This window comes from Scylla paramamosain, chromosome 8 (genome assembly GCF_035594125.1).
Source record: "Scylla paramamosain isolate STU-SP2022 chromosome 8, ASM3559412v1, whole genome shotgun sequence".
In the NCBI taxonomy this organism is placed as follows: domain Eukaryota; kingdom Metazoa; phylum Arthropoda; class Malacostraca; order Decapoda; family Portunidae; genus Scylla; species Scylla paramamosain.
The window spans coordinates 18,609,263-18,632,500 of NC_087158.1; the positions used below are offsets into that span (position 1 = coordinate 18,609,263).

At 39.7% G+C, this 23,238-nt stretch overlaps 1 protein-coding gene and 1 long non-coding RNA gene across 14 annotated transcripts in view; one reads left to right on the top strand and one right to left on the bottom strand.

The window, feature by feature from the left end:
• LOC135102901 (collagen alpha-2(I) chain-like) overlaps nt 1–12,951 on the top strand; it is a 107,941-nt gene extending 94,990 nt beyond the window's left edge. For 7 of the 11 annotated variants that reach the window (XM_064008542.1, XM_064008536.1, XM_064008537.1 and 4 more), the window contains 3 exons: nt 5,246–5,400; nt 8,018–8,071; nt 12,000–12,951. The gene's annotated coding sequence lies outside the window, so the exon portion shown is untranslated. Of the gene's footprint in view, nt 1–5,245; nt 5,401–8,017; nt 8,072–8,197; nt 8,342–11,999 lie in introns of all 11 variants that reach the window. The other 4 variants (XM_064008540.1, XM_064008539.1, XM_064008544.1 and 1 more) reach the window with 4 other exon arrangements.
• Nucleotides 9,619–16,937, bottom strand: LOC135102905 (uncharacterized). 3 transcript variants are annotated; one of them, XR_010269833.1, is made up of 5 exons: nt 16,877–16,937; nt 15,345–15,620; nt 14,213–14,408; nt 13,371–13,504; nt 9,619–12,037 (listed from the first exon to the last, which is right to left on the bottom strand). It is a non-coding gene; the product is annotated as an uncharacterized LOC135102905 (long non-coding RNA). The 3 variants fall into 3 exon arrangements; XR_010269834.1 differs by lacking the exon at nt 16,877–16,937 and having other exon boundaries at nt 14,213–14,418; nt 15,345–16,818; XR_010269832.1 differs by lacking the exon at nt 16,877–16,937 and having other exon boundaries at nt 15,345–16,816.
• Between the last annotated feature and the right edge of the window lie 6,301 nt (nt 16,938–23,238).

Genomic DNA, 23,238 nt, shown 5'->3' on the forward strand with positions numbered 1-23,238 from the left:
TCCATTTTGGTGTCCCTCAAGGCTTCATCCATGGACCAGTATTGTATTGTTCACTGTATATGTTAATGACATGGCTAAGTGCATCAGTGACTGTACTTTAGTTGAGTTTGGGACTATTCAGCCATACTATTTTCGGCCGTGATCCTTTATGGCCGTTAGAGCTTTAGGGTGTTCAGAATCTAGGCCGTAAGAAGTTTTGGGCAAAAGATGTTTGGGCCAAATAACGTTTAGGCCCCAAGCTGCTTTCGGCTGTGGTATATTTCAGGCATAATTTCAAATGAATTCATGTTGATGATAATGGCAATAATAATGATAATGATCAGACTTTTAATTTGCAGGAATGCATACAAAATAAACATGGAGGACAAAATAGTACAGCAATAGCAAACCTTAAAAATAGTGACATATTAACTTATTAATGTCACATTAATGTTGCCATCTAAAAGATTTATTAAAAAATAACATCCTAAAATAAAAGGACATTATTATTCAATACAAGATGCTGTGAGGTGACTGCAGGCTGTCAGAAGCTGGGCTTACAGTATCAGTGTGCTACAACCTGGGAACACTATTTTTCCTTCCTCTCATCACCAGTGCTCATAATGGGGATTTCAGTGACCACCACCATTGCTGGGATCCTTGGCTCTATCCCCATCAAAGGCAGTGATTGACACTTCCCACCTGTCTCTTCAGCCCACCAGGACTTGCCACTAGATAATACCCTCACACTGGACCCCATCTGTCCAAGATATATTTTTTGACAGCCCACTCTTCTACCTCAAACTTCACCACTGATCCATATATGGAGAGTAACCACCTTCCTCTGCAGGCACTCTACCCCTGTAGGAGGCAGCTGAGTCCTTTGCCCATACTCTGGAGAAAGCTGGCAAAACAGCCTTCTGCCTCATCATTTGTGGCAGCCCCTGCCCGCCCGGCAAGCCATGGTGGACCGACGAATGTGCCCTGACAATATAGGCCCGGCAAAGAGCCTGGAACAGATGACACAGGACTCCTACACAGTAGGCTGGCACAGAATACTGTCACCTGGACACTATCTGCACAAGGGTCATCCTGCAGACCAGAAGGAAGGTGTGTAGATTCCACTGCTCTTCTCTCTCCTCCTCCTCCACCCAAAAGACATGAGATTTCATCCACACCATGGATGGAAATGAGATGCATCCCCCCATCCCTCTCCTAGGTGCTAACGGGCAGCAGCTTCATGACTTCTAGAAGGCAGAAGTCCTGGCCAGCCAGGACTTTAACTCGTAAGGTGTTATTCACGTCTCGTGATGTGCTCCTGTTGGGCATGCTGACAGGTTTCTCATGTCATATGACATTTTTCAAATAACTTGCTTTGTATGGGCAATAACTATTCCTCTGGGAGTGTCTGGCATTTCACTCTTGAAGATACGGGTCCTGGTTACGCTCCCATTCAGTATGTAATGAGTAATCATGGCAAATAAACGTCACACCTCCCTGAATGTAGAGGAGATGTGAGCTTTACTTTTCCGAGCAAACACTAACTCTTCATCACTTACTTTCTCACTTTCAGCATCACTCTCCACTATACACATAATCTTTATTTTTATTACTGTCATCTAGGTCATCATTATCAGAGCTACCAGAATAATCAAATATTCCATCATCCTCACTGAAAAGTAAAGGTTGTGTCTCCTCTACATTCATGGAGGCGTGATGTTTACTCGCCATGATTACTCATTACGTACTAACTCTGAGAGCGTAACTAGGACCCATATTTTCAAGAGTGATATGCCAGACATTCCAAGAGGAATAGTTATTGCCCATACAAAGCAAGCATGTAGAGCAAAAACAAGAGACTTAAAAAAATGTCATGTGATGTGAGAAACCTGCTGGCGTACCCAACAGGAGCATGTAAAGAAATAATCATTATGTGCTAAAAATGTTGCTGGAAGAATAAGGGTAGAAAGTGCATTGGCACCTCGGGAAGTACATCTGGCAACAGCGGGGGAATTACCGATGTGACTCACCGTTGCAGGGATTTAAAAATGGTGTATTACGCCTTTCAAGTGTTTTCATTGTTTAACATAGATGATTTTGGATTGTTTGGGGTAGGAAAAAAATTATTTTTTGTTACCTTTGGGGGTACATATGTAAAATAATGAAACACTTTATTGGTTAACTACAACAGAGGGTTACAGTTTTCTATAACCTTAGAATGCTCATTCATGTTTCTTAGTAAATTTTTTTTCACTTCTGTAGCTTTGCCCAATTTTCCTAGCAATTTTCTCTCTCTCTCTCTCTCTCTCTCTCTCTCTCTCTCTCTCTCTCTCTCTCTCTCTCTCTCTCTCTCTCTCTCTCTCTCTCTCTCTCTCTCTCTCAAGGTATGTGTACTAATTGGATAGCTGCATAAAAATTTGGGCAAATTGTCCTTACCTTATGAAGTCCCTCACAGTTGTCAAGTGGGATAGGGACAGGTGTACTCTCCATTTTTATTGTACTTAAGTCAGCATCACACTTGGCAAATTTCTCCTGTTATGCTGCCCGTTTTTGCTGGCAGGTGGGGAAAATGAGCAGCAAATGATATCGTGCACCTTGTTTTCTGCTGTCGAGAAGAATGGAAAATGGCTTTGGTGCTGGACTTGCTGGGAGTATTTGAAGTCAAGTGACCATCTTACTACAAGCTGTACATGTAAAATAGAAATATATTGTACTTTATGAGTAAAATTCTCAACTATAAAACTTCGAAAAACTAAGTATATGTGCTTGTGTGTGTTTATGATTTGATTGTGTAGTGTGTGAAATTATTTATAGCACTCATTTGACAAAATGCAGCTGGCAAGATAATGTGTCATGATGGAGTCTCCCACGAAGTTTTGCTAGAATTGATTAAGCTATAGTGGGTCCAGACTATTAATTGGTACTTGGTGTGTTGGCTATAGGACCTGCTCATGCTGTTGTCACCTCAACCCCAGAGTGATCTGACCATGGCCAGTAGGGTACAGCCTGTGGAGACAAAGCCCCACTGCCTATATGAGTTGCCAAGTGGAGCAAAAGATTTACAGCATCCTTGTTCCATCATCAAATTAAAATCCTTTCAAAAGTAACATGCAGTTGTACATAATAATATAATTTAGGAATAATTAAGGCAAAATAAAGTGGGTGAAGAGATGCTGGCTTGTGGTTTGTTGTTGGAATGACAAGGCATCAACACAATGGTCCAGTCCTTGTGTGATTCCAATCTTACTGTGCTGTCAGTCTCGCCAACAAAAATGGGCAGCATGCCCAGGAGAAATTTGCTGCCTTTATATCCAGAGTTGCTTGGACTACTATCCTCATTGTCACACAGGTGCTCCACCCTCCTTTGTCCACTCCTACACCAAACTTGTTTCCACCACTAGTTGCCATGCCCTTCATTCCCTCCTCCTCTGACAGTGTAGGCAACCACTACATGGCCCCCTACCACATCAAGCCCACACCCCTTTTGTAGACAGAGGCCTCTCCTTTGCTAGCCTCTAGGTTACCCCCATCCTCCTTTCTCACTCTACAGAAAACCTCCTCTCTAGGCCCTTGATCCCTTCTGTCTTCAATAGTTTCTTGGGGGCTCCACACACACACACATCATAATCCAAGGCTCACTGCCCAGTCCTGGGCAGGACCTTATTTATGACACTTGGCCACAGCCAATATCACAACTTTCACAGTAGGTACCACTGTATACATCCCCTCTAGATCCTTTGCCACTGCCTGGAGGTTGCTGGAGACTGCCTGTATACTCACTGCAGAATTATTTGCTATAAGAGAAGGACTTAAGTTTGCTACCAGTCACTTGTCCTGTGCAGTCACATTATTCACAAACATCCTCACTGCCCTCCAACTTACTGCATGCTGCTCTCCTAAAACACACCACTCCCTCTGTCTCAATGTATATAATCTCATACTTCAATTAATCACCTTGGGCTTTGACATCCACCTTCAGTGGGTCTCCTTTCCACAACAGCATTGTGAAGAACAGTGTGGCTAGCACAGTGGCAAATTAGGCCCACTCCCAACCCTCTCCCATTAACCAGACTGACTTCTGACCAACCTACAGAAAGACTGCATCTTACATGTGGAAAGACACCTGACAGACACCTTACAGTACTCAACACTTGAATGCATCAAACAAAGCATACAACACCACTGGTGGACCCACGCCCCAGCTATGTCCTAGACATTGTAGTCATCAGACTTAGGACATGGCTGCCTCATTGGACACGTACAGGCTGGGGTTGATGGACACCCCTCACTACTCCTCTTGCCCCACACAGCTGGAGACACCAGAACACCTGCTGTTACATTGCCCTCACCACCACTCCCATCACACTACTCTTCTCCACTTGCTGGTATCACTCCACATCCACAGGCCATCACTAGCAGACCTCATGGGTGGTTCCCATGACCCCAGCCTGACCTTCAAGACACTCAAGCACACCAGGGTCTCCCTCCAGAAGACAGGACAACTCACCAGAATCTAATCAGATAACCTACTTGCTGCCAGCACCTTTGGAACACTAGAGGCTGTGGCACCACAGCCTGCACAGCCCCATTCAGTCCTCAATAATAACAATGAACTGTCTTTGTAACAGTGGCAAACCACCATGTGAAGAACTGCTGTAAATCAGTCTTTAGGTCATGTCAGCTGAACCCACTGCCATACATCAGATCAGACCAGTCTCATGGCCATGTGAGAGCTGACTGCCAGATCATTGACCTGTATGTAAATGTAGTGCAGCCCTGTCAATCACCAGGAACTACAAAATGATTGTAAATAGCTAAATGAGAAGAGAGGAAAAATGCATCCAAGTCTATTGTAGTGAAAGTCCTGGGCAACAATCCCTCTGGTGTGGTCAACATCAATGAATTCAGTGATGTTGCAATGCCATCTCTTACCTGGCCAGACTACCACCCAGCATTATGTCACACTAATAAATTCAGATACATTCAGAGAGTATCTCTGAATGTATATCTGATTCTATGAATCTTCATAGAATCTCTGACAATCCCATGTTATATGCATTCATTATCTATGATGGCCAATATTACTGAGGGAGTTACTTCTAGCAAGGTTATTGTTTCTTTACAAATTACTAAGGCTTTTGTAACTAACATTGCATTTAAGCTACCTTTAAAGATCATAAATAATCTTTGTGCCCCTTATAAACTTTATACTCAGCTGAAGTAAAAATAAAATAACATTCTTGTTGATAAATTTAACTTTTTTCAGCCTTCATGGAATTTATATGGACAATAGAACACAACAGGGTGCACAGGGAAAGGGTCTTCAGAGATCAGCTTGATCCACTGGATGTCAGTGATGACCACCTCTTAAACTGTTATTGTCCACCTGGCCACTAGATTTTGCAGGTCTGTGACTTCTTGGTAAGTAATCTTTTTTTAATTATCAAATTATATTACTGGTTTACTTTTAGTGGTAATGCATTACATCTCTCCTCAGAAATTTGTGTTAAAATTCTTTAGCAAACTTTTCCTAGTAATTCTTAGCTTATCAGTGTCATCTATGAAGTACTTGTGTACTTGAAAAGTTATATATATATATATATATATATATATATATATATATATATATATATATATATATATATATATATATATATATATATATATATATATATATGTGTGTGTGTGTGTGTGTGTGTGTGAGGAGAAAGATCAATCTGTATAGAAAATTAAATACAATACATTTGAGAATAATATGGAGGTTAATTTCACAAACAAGAAATGGATATTAAAATAATATGATGGTTAATTATTTATGAACAAGATTTCCAGTTATCTTCTGGAGGCCTTTCTACTTACTCCTGTGAACTGGCCAAGAATTGCTGGTAGGCACACCTACAACAGCAGCCACACAAAGACACGTGTGGTGACAGCAGACATTTGGGATACTGAAATCCAGATTCCATTGCATGAGTTAGGTGGCAGCCTGCAGTACCACCCAATTAAAAGTGCACATATAACAGTAGCATGTATGCAGTTGCATAACATGTGTATCCAAAGAAGAATTACCCTGAATAAAGCCACTGTTTGATGATGATGACCCATAGGCTGAAGAATATAGAGGAGACATCCAAGCTAGTCTGGCTTGCTGCAAGGCTCTCATTAAAAATGTCTTTTCATGGGTGCTCTCTCTCTCTCTCTCTCTCTCTCTCTCTCTCTCTCTCTCTCTCTCTCTCTCTCTCTCTCTCTCTCTCTCTCTCCCAAATATGTTCCTTCCTCCCATTGTTCCTTTCCTCTCCCTTCCTCTTCTGTCTGATCTCAAACTTCCTTCCCTGTTACCTCCCCAGAGAAAGAGAGAGAGAGAGAGAGAGAGAGAGAGAGAGAGAGAGAGAGAGAGAGAGAGAGAGAGAATTTTAGTGCAAAATAAAATATTGTGTGCATTACAACAACTGTTTTCAAGACAAGACAGCAGAAACTTTCGATGACTCATCATTTTGAAGTTGGCATTTATTTACAATAGTATTTTGCATAAAATTTTAAGGTCATTGTTTTTGTATCTGACACATAGGACAACCCACTTTTTTTTATCTTTATTTAGGATGATTCAAATGCCATCTTATATGCCGAAATATACAGTATTTCATGTTTTTTTTTTTTCTGTAATTTAGGTTATTTTCATTCAGTTCTGTGTTTTAGGGCACAACATAAAAATAAAAAAAAAATAGATAAAAAAATACGGGGATTTGGGACTTTTTTTTTTTTTTTTTTTTTTTTTTTTTACATTAATTTGAATGAGATAAATTGCTTCTCAAACCAAACATTCCTAATTCAAACAACCCAAAAGAACCAGTTAAGTTCAAATCATAAGGTACTACAGTAATATATATATTATATATATATATATATATATATATATATATATATATATATATATATATATATATATATATATATATATATATATATATATATATATATATATATATATATATATATATATATATATATATATATATATTTAATTTTTTTCTTTTTCTTTTTTTTTTTCTTTTTTTTTCTCCATTTCTTTATCATTATCAGACCATACACATATATTTAAATTCAGACCAACAACAATTGTGCTAGTGTCTACTACACTGCATCTCCTCACTAGCCAAGGCCAGCAGTGGTGTATTTATTCAGTCCTAGGGTTTCCAGTATGCATCATAAGTTACGAGAGCTCATAGCAGATACAGTAAAATCCCTCTCATCCGGCATTCTAGTATCCGGCAGCTTCAAGTATCAGGCACATTTTTCCCCGAGCCATAAAATCAATAAAAAATCAATGTGTACTCATAAAATCAATTAAAATTCCCGCGCGAGGCATACTTTGTCCCCTCGCCACCAGAGCGCACTGCTTCGCGCCACCCATGGCCCACTGCACTGTGTTTACTCAGTGACTCATTCCCGTGTGTGCACTGTTTATCGCCTGACGCCTTCATCATGCCTAAAGTTGTAGAAAAGAGGAAGCGTGTTGTGCTTACACTTAAGCAGCTGATCAGATCAGCTGCTGATTAAGATCAGTTGATCTTTGTTATGGTAAGATGCGTGAGTGTAGGGTGGTGATTGTGGACATAATTTCACTTCTATTCAAGTATCCGGCAATATTCAAGTATCCAGCACGTCGGCGGTCCCGTTGATGCCGGATAAGAGGGATTTTACTGTATTGGGTTTCTCGTATGCAGTCCCCCAGTCCAGTAATGGGTGTGGAATTGCTGCCTTTGTAACAGCTACTTATGATTATAGATTCCTTTTGGGTCTTATTGTTCTCTTCTGTTCTTGTTGTGTCCTACTCTTTCTTCTGTTCCAGATTTGAGTAATATAATTTATTCTTTTTTTCAGTTTCTTCCAGTGACAATGAATGAAATACTAGTGTATTTGCTATTACAGTATATAATTCCTGCTTTGATTTTGTGTGTTTTGCAAAAGTTGGTTTCGTTTGATTTCAATATATTTTGGACAAGCTAATAGAAAATGTTCTAATGTTTCCACTTCACAGTCACAACATGGACACTTTTCACTTTTGCCACTAGACCTGTTTCTCCAATTTAAGGTCAGTGTGTTTGTTCTTCCTTTTAAAATTAAATCCTAATGTATTATCTACCCAGTCTTCCTCTTTCGAGTCATGTTTATGCAAATTGTATATCTATTTTTTTTTTTAATTCTGATTTCACCACAGAATGAAAATACATGTCCTGTGTGAGCCAGTGATGGCTGGTGACAGCTGCAGAGCCTTCATGCTTTCCTACTCCCTCACCATGCACTGCATAGGGAACACTCATGGACAGTAGCTAATACAGGGAAAGGTGTATAAAGTGTGCAGGTGACACCTTAAAGTCACCCAATGGTGCAGTTCAATGTTTTGGTCCTGAAGATTCTACTATATTAATATATACTCAATTCAATAAGAGCGTTGTAGGTGTGTGTGTGTGTGTGCGTGTGTATTTACCTAATTGTATAATACAGGGTTCAAGCAGGGCTCATAGTGTCCATATTTATTCAGCATTTCCTTAAATTTCTGCACATTAGGTGCTGTAGCAACCTCTTCCTTTACACCATTCCAGATAACCACAGTTCTGTGTGGAAAACTACTTTTTATTGTCCTGCAAACACTGACTCTTCCTGATCTTCTTTGAGTGCCCTCGCATTCATCCAGCAACACCAGGTCCTGCTTGTCTATCTTCTCAATGTGGCTAACTATTTTATACATCTCTATTAGATCTCCTCTTTCTCTCCTAATTTGCAAAGTTGGCAGTCCCATTTCCTTCAACCTCTCTTCATATATTAGGTCTTTCAGCTCCAGTACCATCCTTGTAGATGCCTTCTGAATTTTTTCCAAGGTCTTTCAGCTCCAGTGCCATCCTTTTAGATACCTTCTGAATTTTTTCCAACCTCAGTACCATACTTGTAGATGCCTTCTGAATTTTTTCCAACTTTTTTTTTCATACGAGGAGACCACACCACTGCTACATATTCCAGCTTGGGACATAGCATAGTGGCTATAATTTTTTTTATTATAGTCTTATCCATGTAACGAAATAACACCGTGATATTTGTTAACATCCTGTACGTCGAGCCAAATATCTTGCATGCTGTTCTGGGGTCAGGGTATCTTGAAAAATCACTCCCAGGTCATTCTCCTCCTTGCTCTTCATTATTACTTCCTCCCCCATTTTATAGTCCCATGCAGGTCTTCTTTTTTAGTCTTTCCCAATTCCATCACATGGCATTTCTTAGCACTGAATTCGTTTCCACTTCTTGCTCCACCCATAAATCTTGTCAGTATCTCTTTGCAATTCCATACAATCAACATGGCTCTGTATTACTCTTAACAATTTTGCATCATATTACTCTTAACAATTTTGCATCAGCAGCAAACAGATTTATATATCTGGTCAAACTCTCCTGCATATTATTGATGTATATTTGGAACATAATGGGTACTAGCTCTGACTCATGTGTTACTCTGCTTGTTACATTACTCCAACTTGAACACGTGTCCCTGATCACAGTTCTCATTTCTCTATCCTTTAAGTAGTCTCTCATCCATTTTAGCATTGTCCCTCACAGTCCTCCTATATGTTCTACTTCCATAATAGTTGTGTGTGTGTGTGTGTGTGTGTGTGTGTGTGTGTGTGTGTGTGTGTGTGTGTGTGTGTGTGTGTGTGTGTGTGTGTGTGTGTGTACTGCCCCAAGTAAGTTTATCTCAGGGTAAAGTTGATTAGGACAAGTGCAGGTGTAAACATTGGGTTTTAAGGTAATAATGATAAGGAAACATACAGAAGAGGAGGAAGAGAGGAAATGATGAGAGACCAAGGAACCCAGAATCTTTGATTTCCTTGGTAATGAACAATGATAGCCTGTCCAGCCCAGCAAGTCACTGCCAAGGGGTTGTCTTGAGAGGGTGTGTGTACGTGTGTGTATTTCAAGATAAATTTGATAGGAGAGGTGGTGTTGAATTTGTATTTTGTGTATGTCTTATAAGGTAGATGTTAAGTAATTTTATTGCCCAACATTCTTTGCTTTCCTAACTTCAAATCCTTCTGCTTATGCTGTTACTTTCTGCTTATGCTGTTGGGCTCCTCTGATCACACCCTCATATTTGTATCTTGTCCTGTTGCTTTTATTCCTTCTCAGGATCCTCCAGAGTGGAGGTGCCTCTGGTATTTTGCTTCTGCTAATTGGGGATCCAAGGAAGTATTATTTTGATTTTCCTTGGAATGACTACTACTGCCATGTCAGAGACCTATCTATGTCTTCTTAAGTGTATATCAGAGGTGATAATGCCTGGCATGGAGGCATACATTCCTCACTCTTCTCACCCTAAGGGTTCCAAACCTTAGTTTAACACAGCCTCTCTGTACATGATAGAGAGAGGTGGCCCACAAAAGGTACTTGAGCCTTCCATCACCTTATTTCTGCCTGGAATCGTGCAGTCTTTCCACCAACTAGCCAAAAACTCCTTTATCAATAGAAAATGTCAGAATCTTTGTAGATCTAACTTCCCTCGTGATATCTTGCACCTAACCAAAAATATCTCTAATAACTTTGCTTCTTCATCTTTCCCTCCTCTATTTCAATAACCTCATGGCACCACTGCCATCTGCTCTATCTATTCAAAACCTATCAGAAACACCATCCAACTTCCAAGACTTCCCCACATTCCTTCCCTATCAGTTCTGTCCTATGCCTTCTCTAAATCCATAAAACCTCAAAATACTTCTCTTCCTTTTGCTATATACTTTTTACGAATCTGTCTTACAGCAAACACATTATCTATACAACATTTCCCTCTCCTAAAGCCTCCTAAAGCCTCCTTGTGCATCACAAGTTATTCCATTTGTACCTTCTGTGATTCTCTACATTAATACCTTACCATACACTACCTCCTACACTCAATAGACTATCCTCTTTTCCTTTATACAGTGGTACTATACATGCAGTTGCCCACTCTAATAGTACTGTACTGGCCTGAAAGCACACATTTAACAATCTAAACCACTCTGTGAATGACACTGACCCCACCTGCCTTCAAACACTCCACTGCACCTCCATCCAGACCTGGTGCTTTTCCACTTGCATCTTCTTGACTGCTGTCTGCATCTCCATTATACTTAGCTTTTTTTTTTTTTTTTTAACTCACCTAGTACATTAATTCAAGTCTCTTTCCCAAGTGTCACCTTTTTCAACTCCCCTAGTACAATTAATTCTAGTCTCTCTCTCAAGTGTCACAATCTCAAGCTCTCCCTCCTACTCCATATTCACCAGTTTCTTACCCAAAATACTCTCCACACCTTTCCACCTCATCCTGCTTAACCAACATCTCATCGTCCTCTGCTTTCACCTGTTCCTCACTGCCAGATGGTCCTTTCCTAACTTTCTTCACCTCTTTTCAAATTTTCTAATTCTCGTGAATTTCCACCCCCATCCCCCCCCCATCTTCCATCAGCCCTCCCTTTAGCATCACACAGCTCTTTTCACTTGCCTTGTGCCTTCTTTTTACCTCGTATAACATTCATCCTTTTGTAACCATATCTCAAATGCTTTCCTTTTTCCCTCTATAGCCACCTTAACCTCTTCACACCATCATTCACTTCCCTATCTCATTCCACCTCACACTTCTCATACCAACCACCTCTACACTCTCCACTACAACTTTCTTAAAATTACTCTACTCTGCCTCAACATCACCCATCACCTGCTCTTTCACTTCAGTTATGGTACCCAAATTCCTTGACATGTTAACACAGCCTTGATGAGCAACTGGCATCACTACATCACACACGACTTCCTTTCCCTTAATGTGATCACCAAAAGTCCAAGACACAAAGGACCTCTGTTTCCTTTCTTCCATCTTGTTCCTTTCCTCCTTTGCACTTCCAAGTGTTTCCTTTCTTGAATCACTCTTCCATCTTGTTACTTTCCTCCTTTGCACTTCCAACTCCTTCTGAGGCATTTGTTGATTTTTCTTTTTCTTGCAGGCTTTTGGATGTCTGGCAGCACACACACTGTCAGAGATCTGTAGCAAGTGCAAGACAGAGAGGGGTGAGGATGGAGGATGCTGTAACATTCACAGCGTAATTGGTTCATTTTGTGAGAGGTGTAGTTAGTGTATATAGTTTCAACCACAGGATTGTACGTCTTTATATTCATAGATTTCATGACTTAACCTTGTGGTCCCGTGTGTGCATCAAGTCATTTAGCTAGGAGTATATATAGTTTATAGAATTTAATGAAAATTACTTGTTGCATTATGAAGCTTTAAACAAAGTTATTAGTTTGGCCTTTGTTTATTACCATCATCTAGTTCAGTCAGTCTTATCAGCCTACTAAATTCATGCAATTTGTCAGTCATTTACTTTGTGCTGATAGTGTCAGTTCAAAGCCTGCATATCAATCCCTTATTAATTTTGCTATCTCCTACAGCACACACACATCCATCTCACTGTTCTCTTCAGTCTGTTCCAAGCTTATCACTGTGTTTAATGGTCCAAATCGCATGGCCATGAAGTATTGCACTTCTTACTGATGATTCAGTCATAATTGCAAGGTCTCTATGCAGCTGTTGTAGCCAAACATGGTAGTTATGCCTTCATTTAAGGGTCTCATTTAGGGAAGAAGAGTCGTGTATATACATTTTTTTTTATACATTTAAGCCAGGAATATTTAGATTATATAGACAGCTTCTGAACTTTCAAGAACTTTGACTGCAGTGTGTTCTGATGATGACCATATGGTGTTACAAGGACAACATAAGATACATTGTCATAAGTTACTTGTTTATCAATGATGTTAAGGTTTTTTATTTATGTTTTGGATGCAGTTTGCTTCAAAAAATTGTACAAAGTTGAAAATTTCTAAGACTACTACTATAAGGACAAGACTTTCCAGAGAATGTAATGAAAATTGTGTTGATTAAAAAGTGAAGGAAGATTGTTCATTTTATTTTAGCTACCATGTACACCTGCCTCATCTTTGGAGACTTCTGAGCATTTTCAACTTGGTATGAATTTGGCATGAAAATTTAGCTTTTTTAAAATTTGGCATGAAAATATGGCTTTTTACCAGCTATTTCACAGGTAAAATCAAGTTTTTTGTCCTATTTCAGAAAATTTGGTGCCAATTTTTTTTTCCAGCTATTTCATACATACTTGGTTGTAAAATTATTCTTAAGTAGGTTTGGTGGCTTTTTTTCATCTACAATTATTGTATAATTATGGAAAGCTTCAGTCTAATAAATTCTGAATGGATTTCAGTTACCTAAGCCTGCATGAAGTTTAGAAGTATTTTTTCCTTTCAAGTAAAAAAAAAAAAAAAAAATCATTTTATAATTTATTATACAGTATACTCACAGAATAAGGAGGAAGATAACATTAACAGTATGGCAGCAGGTCTTGACAGGAAAGAAGTGAGGCAGGTCTCTCTCCTCCCTCCTTGGATGTATTAATATAACATGAAAGCGTTGTGAGGCAGAAGGTGATTCTCCCTGGAAGGTGAAGCGAGGCATAAGATGGCAACTAATCTTCCAATGCAACATAGAGCCAGTTACCTGCAGCAGGCTGGGGATTGTTGGCAGGACAAACTGGTTTGGTTCTCCCTCCGGTAGTGACAGCACATGTAGTTAAATTTATTTAAAACCTTAAGCATGAACACCTTGCTCTGAATGTACATGTATGCCCTGTCATGGACATATCTATATGAGGGTGTTGTGAGCAGCTGTAGTTATCAATAACATACTCCGTTTTAGATAAAAGGTCACATAAGACGCCCGATTTGATAAGAAAAGTCATTCCGAAGCCTGTAACAATTTAGAACATCATACAGAAATAATACAGCAGTACAACCCAGTATTTACTTCTGATCTGGAATATTAATCGGATTAGTAATTGATACTATGGTAAATTAACATTACAATAATCAATAAAAGTAACAAGTTCCCTTACGTTGCTTCGTAAGTGGGAGGGTGTCCAACATGGCCTCATGGCCATTTCATACAAGAACTATCTCTACCATTAGGATATTTCATACAAGAACAAGACACCGTTAGCATATTATGTACAAGAACATACTAACTGACCGTAACATACTTTTCGTTCTCTGAACTTTAACTCAGCTTCGTTCTTTAGGTACAGTAGCTACTGTGGCTACGTAGCACCAACACTTTCAGCGCAATACCCATTCTTCCGACACTTACTGCAGATTGCGTCACGAGCAGGACATTCAAATCATGGATGCTTGGACTGACTACAAAAGCATTTCTCACTCGCAACAGCCACTGCCAAAGTAGATTCTGAACTTCCGTCGCTTTCCACCTCTTCGCAAGCACAGAGCCCAAAAGTGGAGGGAGGACCATTTCTCAAGAATTCAAACATCTGGGTATGTAGCACGATCTGAAATAGTCTTAGATTATGGGAGGGACGTGGTTCGTTAGAACCCTCAAATTATTGAGATATTCCCGAAAATTTCTCGAAACCAATGTTTCCGATCTAAAGGCCCGTCCACACGAAGGGCAGCTGCCCGACAGGCAGACACTAATTTCGTGGGCGAGTTGCGACCGTGAGTGTAGATGACGTCATAAACGAGGAAACTATGGATAATCCATGGCCACAACAGGGCTGTGACCGCGCGCCGCCAGTGTGTGCCGGGGAATAACTGATCTGGTAATGTTAATAAGCGAGAGAGCGGCCAGTGCCTGTCGGACAGTTGCCCATTGTGTGGACGGGCCTTAATGCTGCCGTAGATACAGATATCGTCATCCAACCGCTCTGGCCTAGGACCTTAGGTAAATGCAGGACCCACTATAGTGGAATCAGACCGACTTGGTACTTGGGGTGTTGGCTGTTCCTGGAAAGGCATATGAACACTCGCTCATACCATCATTTGCCTTAATTATTCTAAAATCGTAAGTTATAAAATGACGCTCATACTAACATCCTTTGCCTTAATTATTTCAAAATTACGTCATATACGCCTGCATGTTATTTTGAATGGCTTTCGAGTTGCTGTAACGACACTACATCTTACACTTGGCAATGTGTATAATTATGCGCTGCCGCTCCTGTGTCCTTGACACGTGAATACCCTATGGCGTGCCTTGCTGGCCACTGTCAGGTCAAGTCACTCTGGGTCAAGATGGCAACAGCGCGGAGAGGTACAGCCAACACCCCGGGTTCCAAATTAGTCTGGTCCACTATAAGAAGTGGGTCCTGGGTAAACGTTACATGTTCCGGCAGCTACGTCGCCGTACACAATGTTTCTTTTAGTTATAACTATAACTCAATTGTAACTAACTCCATTGCAACGAGAAGAAATGCTGGTATACTCACTCAAGGTGCAGGCACGGAGCAAACGATTGGAGGCGAGAATGTGAACAAACCTTTCCACAACACTACAGACCGGCACCGGGCAACCTCCACTCTCTCCCCTTCCTTCAGCTACACCTTCAGGAATCTCGTAGCAGCGCAGACCAACTTCAGGATATGCCATAACGATACAACCCCACAACCAACCCGTCTTCAGCTGACTGACTCCCGAACTGTCGGGTTCTTGCTTTCTCAGCTCCTTGCGATGTTGCCAAACCCGACAAACTGCGCAGTGCTACCCTGTAACTCATGGAAATATAATAGCTATTTAAATCTCCTTGCTATAACTACAGTTCTGTTGAGTGAAACTTAAGCATAAATATCGAGCAATTTTAAAGGCTATACTCAACAAAAACAGAAGCACTGCTTGTAACAGTATTGCATAATATAGTAACTCAGTACAACCCAAGTCCGAAGCTTGATACGGTTCCAAATCTGAATACAATGAAATATTAGAAAATAGAGGAAACAAAAGCCATGCGGAATACAAGAACATCGATTCCTAATAAACTACTACCAAGCCACATGTAGGCAAAGATAAGAAGAGCACGACACAGTTTGCCAGTTTATGCAGCGATACTCTGTAGATTTATACATCGAACCGACACATAACAATATGAATCCATGCTACGTGTCCCGACCTGAGCCCACAGATTGGCAAACCATATAAATCACTAACGCAAATGAATAACAGTAACTTGTGGGTCTGACGGCATTCCACTTAGCTTTATAAATGTATCCCTTCCTGTCATCATTCCTCATGATCTGCATCATAAACACCAATACTGTTTACAAATATTATTCTACCGAATGTATTCATGTATAAATACATTCCTTCCTGTCATCATTCTTCATAACCTCCATCATAAACACCATGTTTACAAAATATTATTCTATCGAATGTATTCATGTAAAACTATAACAACTGTAAAATCTGATTCTGTATTTCGTCATTTTCTATAATCGCCCGTTATCCACACAAACCCAAACAATACACCTTCGCTACCGCTCCGAGAATGAGGGATACTAAGGTAGAATAGAAATGCTACAAACACCTTGCTCTGAATGTACATTTATGCCCCGTCGTGAATAGACCTACAAGAGTTTTGAGAAGCTGCAGTCATCATTGCTGTTACGAAACTCATTTCGTTCATAAAACACTAGTTTACACCTGTTATTACACAAAGGCAGTGATGTTAAACATACTCTAAGCAATTTAAAAAAAAGTTACACACGCAGTCTAATATTTTTTTACGTACCAACCTCAACGTATCTTCTCAGCCAACACTACCTATATACTCTCCCCTAAGACACAGCATGAAACTTTCAAACTATCGTATTCAAGAATCGGAATTATCGGTCCTCCACCACTCCACCCTGAATCCACTGTAGAGTCAAATGAACCTCTTCCAACACTATCGCCACGAGAACGGATTATACCGAACAAACACACACCTATAAAAGTAATGGAACTACAGCAAGAGGACAAAACTAACCTGCGCACGGTCTTCAGAAGAAATGGGTGCGTTCGTTCCTGACTCCTTTCCACTTTATCTCCTCCTACTCCTCCTCTTCCTCTACCCCTGCTCCCTCCCCCTTTGTTAGTTGTAAAAACACTTTATAACTACTCACTGTAAGCATCGTTCTAGAAGCATTCTTAATTAACCTAAGCCGGTGGATCTCAAACCATCTTACGTGACGCTCCTTTTTGCTTGTGACAGACCACATCCCTTCCCTACCACCAATGTATGTAAAATTCTGTACATATATTTTTTGCAATTTGTATCTTACCAGTGTTCAGGAAAATAAACATCTTTGTTTAAATTAAAACAAATTAAATAATATAGACACGAGAACCTGAAAAAAATAATAAATAAATAAAATTAACTTGTACTTCCAAAACTCAAGTATAGAATTTGAAAACATAACATAATATTTCAATATTTCGAAACACAACAGTGAAGTGAGATTGCAATAACAAAGATGTGCACAATTTCATAATCTCTCTCTCTCTCTCTCTCTCATATATATATATATATATATATATATATATATATATATATATATATATATATATATATATATATATATATATATATATATATATATATATATATATATATATAATTATGAAGACATTACAGTACTGAAATGTAAAGACATAGTATTCTCCTTTAAACCAAGCAAAACAACTTACGAGATTTTCATTAACTAATTATGAAGCATGTAGGCATGATATACATAATATTCCAACTCTCATAATACTGAAATGAAAAATTGATTGCATTAATGATATGGTTTCAACAATTTATTTCAGTGAGGTGGGTGCCGCCACTTGGAACGAGTGTTAGATCAGATAATTGCTCCTGATGGAGTTTCATTATGTACTTCTTAAGCAATTATTTTTTGACCAGATAACTTCACGGCCCCCCTTATATCCTCCTCACGCCCGCTTAAGGGAGCGCCCCCCCAAGTTTGGGAAGCACTGGTTTAGGCCATTTAACTGACAAGCTCGTCAGGTGCACAAACAGTCAACAAGGACGCGGTGGCAGTGTTTCATTCAATGGTTCATGAGGTTCTGAAACAGTGATGGGTGTTACCTTTTGACGTGGAAGTGATTCGTTTGAACAGCAACGCATTTTGCAAGTGCATTTTATACGTATTGTGCAATTACCGTGACCTTCACTGCAGGTTGTGCTTGACGTTCATTCTGGAGACTAAACATGACACAAGAAAAAAAAAATAGTAATGATAATAATAATAATAATAATAATAATAATAATAATAATAATAATAATAATAATAATAATAAAGGCAAATACCATCGTTTTCATTTCCTAAACGACGTAATGATGTGGTTGTCCTTCACACTGCCTCTCATGCAGCAAGGAGAGGCCGTGGTGAAGGCAACAGACAGGCTTAGGGTGCGATTAAGTGCTCGTTAGATGCAATGAGGACACCCGCAATGACCTAACGAACTCCATGGCTAGCACCGAAAGGCCGCCCTCTTACAGGAACGTCTACATAACCCTGTTATAGAACCTGACGACATTCTGCCGACGGAGTTTTGTAACTACAGAGCACAAGGACTTCATCATTACTGCCAGCTGATATAAGGCATAATCAACAAAGGCACTATCAGCACTAGAAGTTCCAGCCCTGTACTGTGTGCACGCAAACTTGCCACGACCACCTGCCTCACGAATGGCATCGACAACTCCCTCTCAGACAGCGCTTAAGCATGACGGGTTTGGGTGAAACCATAGATGACATTTGTCACAACCTCACCAACATCTAACTCACAACTAATGCAAGGAGTAATGCCAGAAGTTGCAACAACCAAGAGAGAGAGAGAGAGAGAGAGAGAGAGAGAGAGAGAGAGAGAGAGGAGGGAAGGAAGGTGTCAAGAGAACAAACTGGCAAGCGATGAGGAGGGTCTGATCTGCGCCGACCAGCATATTTCGAGAAGAGAAATGCGATCCAGCAATTGCATTATGCAAGTGTGCGGTCAGGCAAATAAATACCTATTTCAGGTTTATCAAAGTGTATAAAAGTGGTTCGAAGAAAGTAAGAAGCAATAACTTACAATAAATCTAATTGTTAACCGAGTTATCTGAACCAGCACTGCTACATTAACTAAAATATGTGAAAAACAACTAGGTATATATATATATATATATATATATATATATATATATATATATATATATATATATATATATATATATATATATATATATATATATATATATATATGGTAACTTTACATGGAAGACACAAATAAAATAATGGCTCTCAAACTAAGTAACACCTGTTATTGAAATATGGTCCTGATTACTGTAGTCCCTGTTGTCGTTTTCTATAAATATGCTTTCCACTTGCTCCTTGCTTGCTCAGACTCTATCTGTCCACATTCATCTTTCCGTCTTTCCTACATTTAACGTCTTCCTGCGAAGAATGACCGCTCTAGAATATCAAAAAGCTTCGTATAACTTTGGTTTCCCGTGATTCCGAAGATTTTAAATCTATCCTAAATAACCAAATTCTTAAGTATCTATCTATCTGCTTACAACTTCCTTTCTGATCAATTTGGATTCCATAAAGGATGACTCATAAGCGATCTTAATTGTGGCTTTCCTTACTGAATCTTGGTCATCCTTTCTAAGGAATTTTTAAATTATCATGGCCATATAAAAAAAAAAAAAAATTGACCGAGTATGGCATAAATCTCCAGTTTCTAAGCTTCTTCCACACAATTTTTATTCATCTTTCCTTTCTAACCATTCTGTTGCTACTCTCCTACTATAAGATTATAAGATTATATCATAATAAGATTAAAATAATAAGATTATAATAATTATGTTCTCCAGGATTTTTTTCATCTCCCATTTCTTCCAGTTATACATCCCTGTAAAATTTCTTGGTCAATCCACTTTTAGCTGATGAGTCCACGCTGTATTTATCATAAGTGTTAATCAGACGTCCAATCCAGAGGGAATTAAACAACTAACATTAAAGAAGCCACAGAACGGTTAACTTCTGATCCTTGTATACTTTTGGAATAGGATAATGCAACCTTTGTGTTGTTCACCAATCTCACAACCTTAATTCCTTCATCTATCCACTCAACACAACCTTTTAGACAACAATCCCCTCTTCTTCAGCTACTTTCAGAAAAGCTTTTTGCCTCCAACTCCCTTCCCTTAACTGAGTGTCTTCAATCTCTCACCGTTGCAATGTTACATTTCTTGCCATCACTTTTTTTCTTTCTTTATGTAAGAGGGCCACTGGCTAAGGGCAACAAAAAAAAATAAATAAATAAATAAAAAAGACCCACTTAATGCCAGTTCCCATAGAGATGTCAGATAGAACGATAAAAAAAAAAAAATGAGGATAAGTGTCTTGAAACCTCCCTCTTGAAAGAATTCAAATCATAGAAGGGAGGAAATACAGAAGCGGGCAGGGAGTTCTAGAGTTTACCAGAGAAAGGGATGAATGACTGAAAATATTGGTTAACATAGGGATGAAAGAAAGAAAAAAAGTCTTGTGCAGTGAGGTCTCAGGAAGAGGGTAGGCATGCAGTTGGCAAGATCAGAAGAGAAGTTAGCGTGAAAATAGCAGTAAAAGATAGCAAGAGATGCAACAGTGCAACGATGAGAGAGAGGCTGAAGACAGTCAGAGGAGAGGAGTTGATAAGATGAGAAGCTTTTGATTCCATCCTGTCTAAAACAGCGGTATGAGTGGAACCCTCCAATATATGTGATGCATACTTCGTACGTGGACGGATAATGCCCCTTTACAGAGTTAGCAGCTAGGGGGGGGATGAGAAAAACTGGCGGAGACGATTCAGAACGCCTAATTTCGTAGAAGTTGTTTTAGCTAGAGATGAAATGTGAAGTTTCCAGTTTAGATGGTAAGTAACGGAGAGACTGAAGATGTTCAGTGTAGAAGAGGGGGAAAGTTGAGTCACCGAAGAAGAGGGGATAGTTATCTAGAAGATCGCGTCGAGTTGATCGGAAGCATATTAATGCAGACGACAATAAAAATGAAGACAACATGCCTGTGCCACTTAAAGCTCCAAATTACATAGATCAAGTTCTTAGTATATGGAAACAGCAATTTTAATTGAAAATAAGCAACTCGAGTGTCCTGGCAAGAGTAATGCTGCATGTTTAACCAAAAACAAACATCTGACTCTGGCTTGCATTAGTTGAAGTTAACAAACGAATTGTTGGACAACCAGCTAATTCCTGCTGCAGTGTCCACGCCACTACTCCATGTGGCTTCCTGCATTCCTCTCCCGTTACGCCAGAGTAGTGCTAAGAGATGCTTATTTTGGTGTTCAATAACTTTGCCATGTCGCTCGCTTCCTGAAAGAGATGCTAAAATTCCCACGAAAATAACTATATCCATATATCACGATGTTACTGAGTATGTTATGTCATACTATATAATACAGTCTTATTTTTTATCTTTTTCATTGTCCAAATCAATAGATTTAAACCTGTAATATGTCGTATTTAACATATTGATGACAGTATTACTAAATAATCACGAAAAATATTTGTTTTGACCAACTTCTCTCAAAATGACATTCACACGAAAACTGACATTAGATGGAGTGGCCATTAAGGGCTCCATAGACGTTAGGGTACTTCCACACGGTCGAACATCGTCCATCGAATACCCAATGTTACCAGTTAACAATACAAGATATTTAAAAGTCGATGCAGAATTTCGATATTATCAATGATCAATGTTCTGTGCATCTGTATCCACGTGGGATTTACAATAGCAATATTTTAGCTGATGTCACTAGGGGACATGCAGTAGAGACGACATCTAGCGGATTAGTTCCAAAAACTCCCCATTAGGTGCATGCAGTTTTGTGTGAAGGAAGAAAATTGTCTTTACAAGGCAGGCTGTGACTTGCCCCATTGTATTGTGAAACACAGTTGAGTAAGTTCACAGCACCCCCTGATCCAGTGCTTCAGACTTCACTGGGAATTATTTACATGATCAATGTTCTACGCTTGTTGAATGTATGCCTGCCTCACTCCCTCGGCTTCACTACAGAAGACGTACTGCTCACTCTCATTTACATTCCGTTCACCTTGCTAATGCAAGAGTCGATCAGTATCTTCACTCTTTCATTCCCTTTATTGTAAACACTCGAGGCTTGAGACATAAAGCCAAATATTTGTAAGAAAAGTGAGCCCATTAGTGACTACTTCATAACTGTCTGCGTGACATTAGATGGAGTGGCCATTAAGGGCCCCATAGACGTTAGGGTGCGTTCACACGGTCGAACATCGTCCATCGAACACCCGCTGTTACCAGTTAACAATGGGAAGCGGAAAGGAGCTCTGATGACGTCAGTAGCGAGCACCCCATGTTCGTAGTTTCAGAACCTCGGACACTGGCGGGAGAGGCGTGGAAATACATTACCAGGCACAGGATGAACTTATTAATCGGATGAACTGAAGCTGTTAATTGATTAGGTCTCACCTGCCCTGTCAATATGGTTTTGTTTATCTTATTGTTCACCATGATTATGATTTACCGCACCAGCAACAACCACTATCTCCCGAGCCCAAACTAACACTGACTTAAATACCTGTGTGTTGGCAGCGGAAGATTGTCTGCCGGTCTTTGCCTGGTGAATGGAGTAGAAACTATAGTATTAAACATCATCTGGTACCACTCTGTTGCCATATCAACTTCCCTCGTTTCAACGCTTATGACTTTCTGCTCCGCGTTGCGATATGGTAACTGTTTGTCCGATAGACAGTGTTCGACCGTGTGGATGCACCCTTACGATCGCCGGATCCGGCTGCCGAAATCGTAAGCAAATCTCACCATGTATAGGGTGATCGTATGACTAAAAGTGGGCGGAGTCAGCGGCCGGATCGGAACCTGCCACCACCATTATGAACGTCTATGGCACTGTCGTACGATCTACTTCAGTCCTGAAGGAAGATTCATAGCATGAAGATGACGACGACGTCCGGTGATAAGGAGTTCTGGCCCGATTTTATTGAACTTTATAAAGAACAACCTTGTTTACTGAAAGTGAAAAGTAAAGAGTATAGGGTCAAAGTAAAAGGAATGCAGTATATGACATTTTATTAGAGACATTACAGGAAAAAAGATGCAACGGCTAAACGAGACTGTATGGATAAATAATAATAATAATACTAACCCCAGGAGCTGCTTCCGGAAAAAAAAAAAAAAATGCAGAGTCCATGGCCAGGATCTTCACCTGATAATGTCCACACGTCTATGTGTACTATCACTTGCTGCCACTATTTAATACGCGTTTTCCTTTGCCGCTTCGATTTCTCTACCTCCGCAGCGA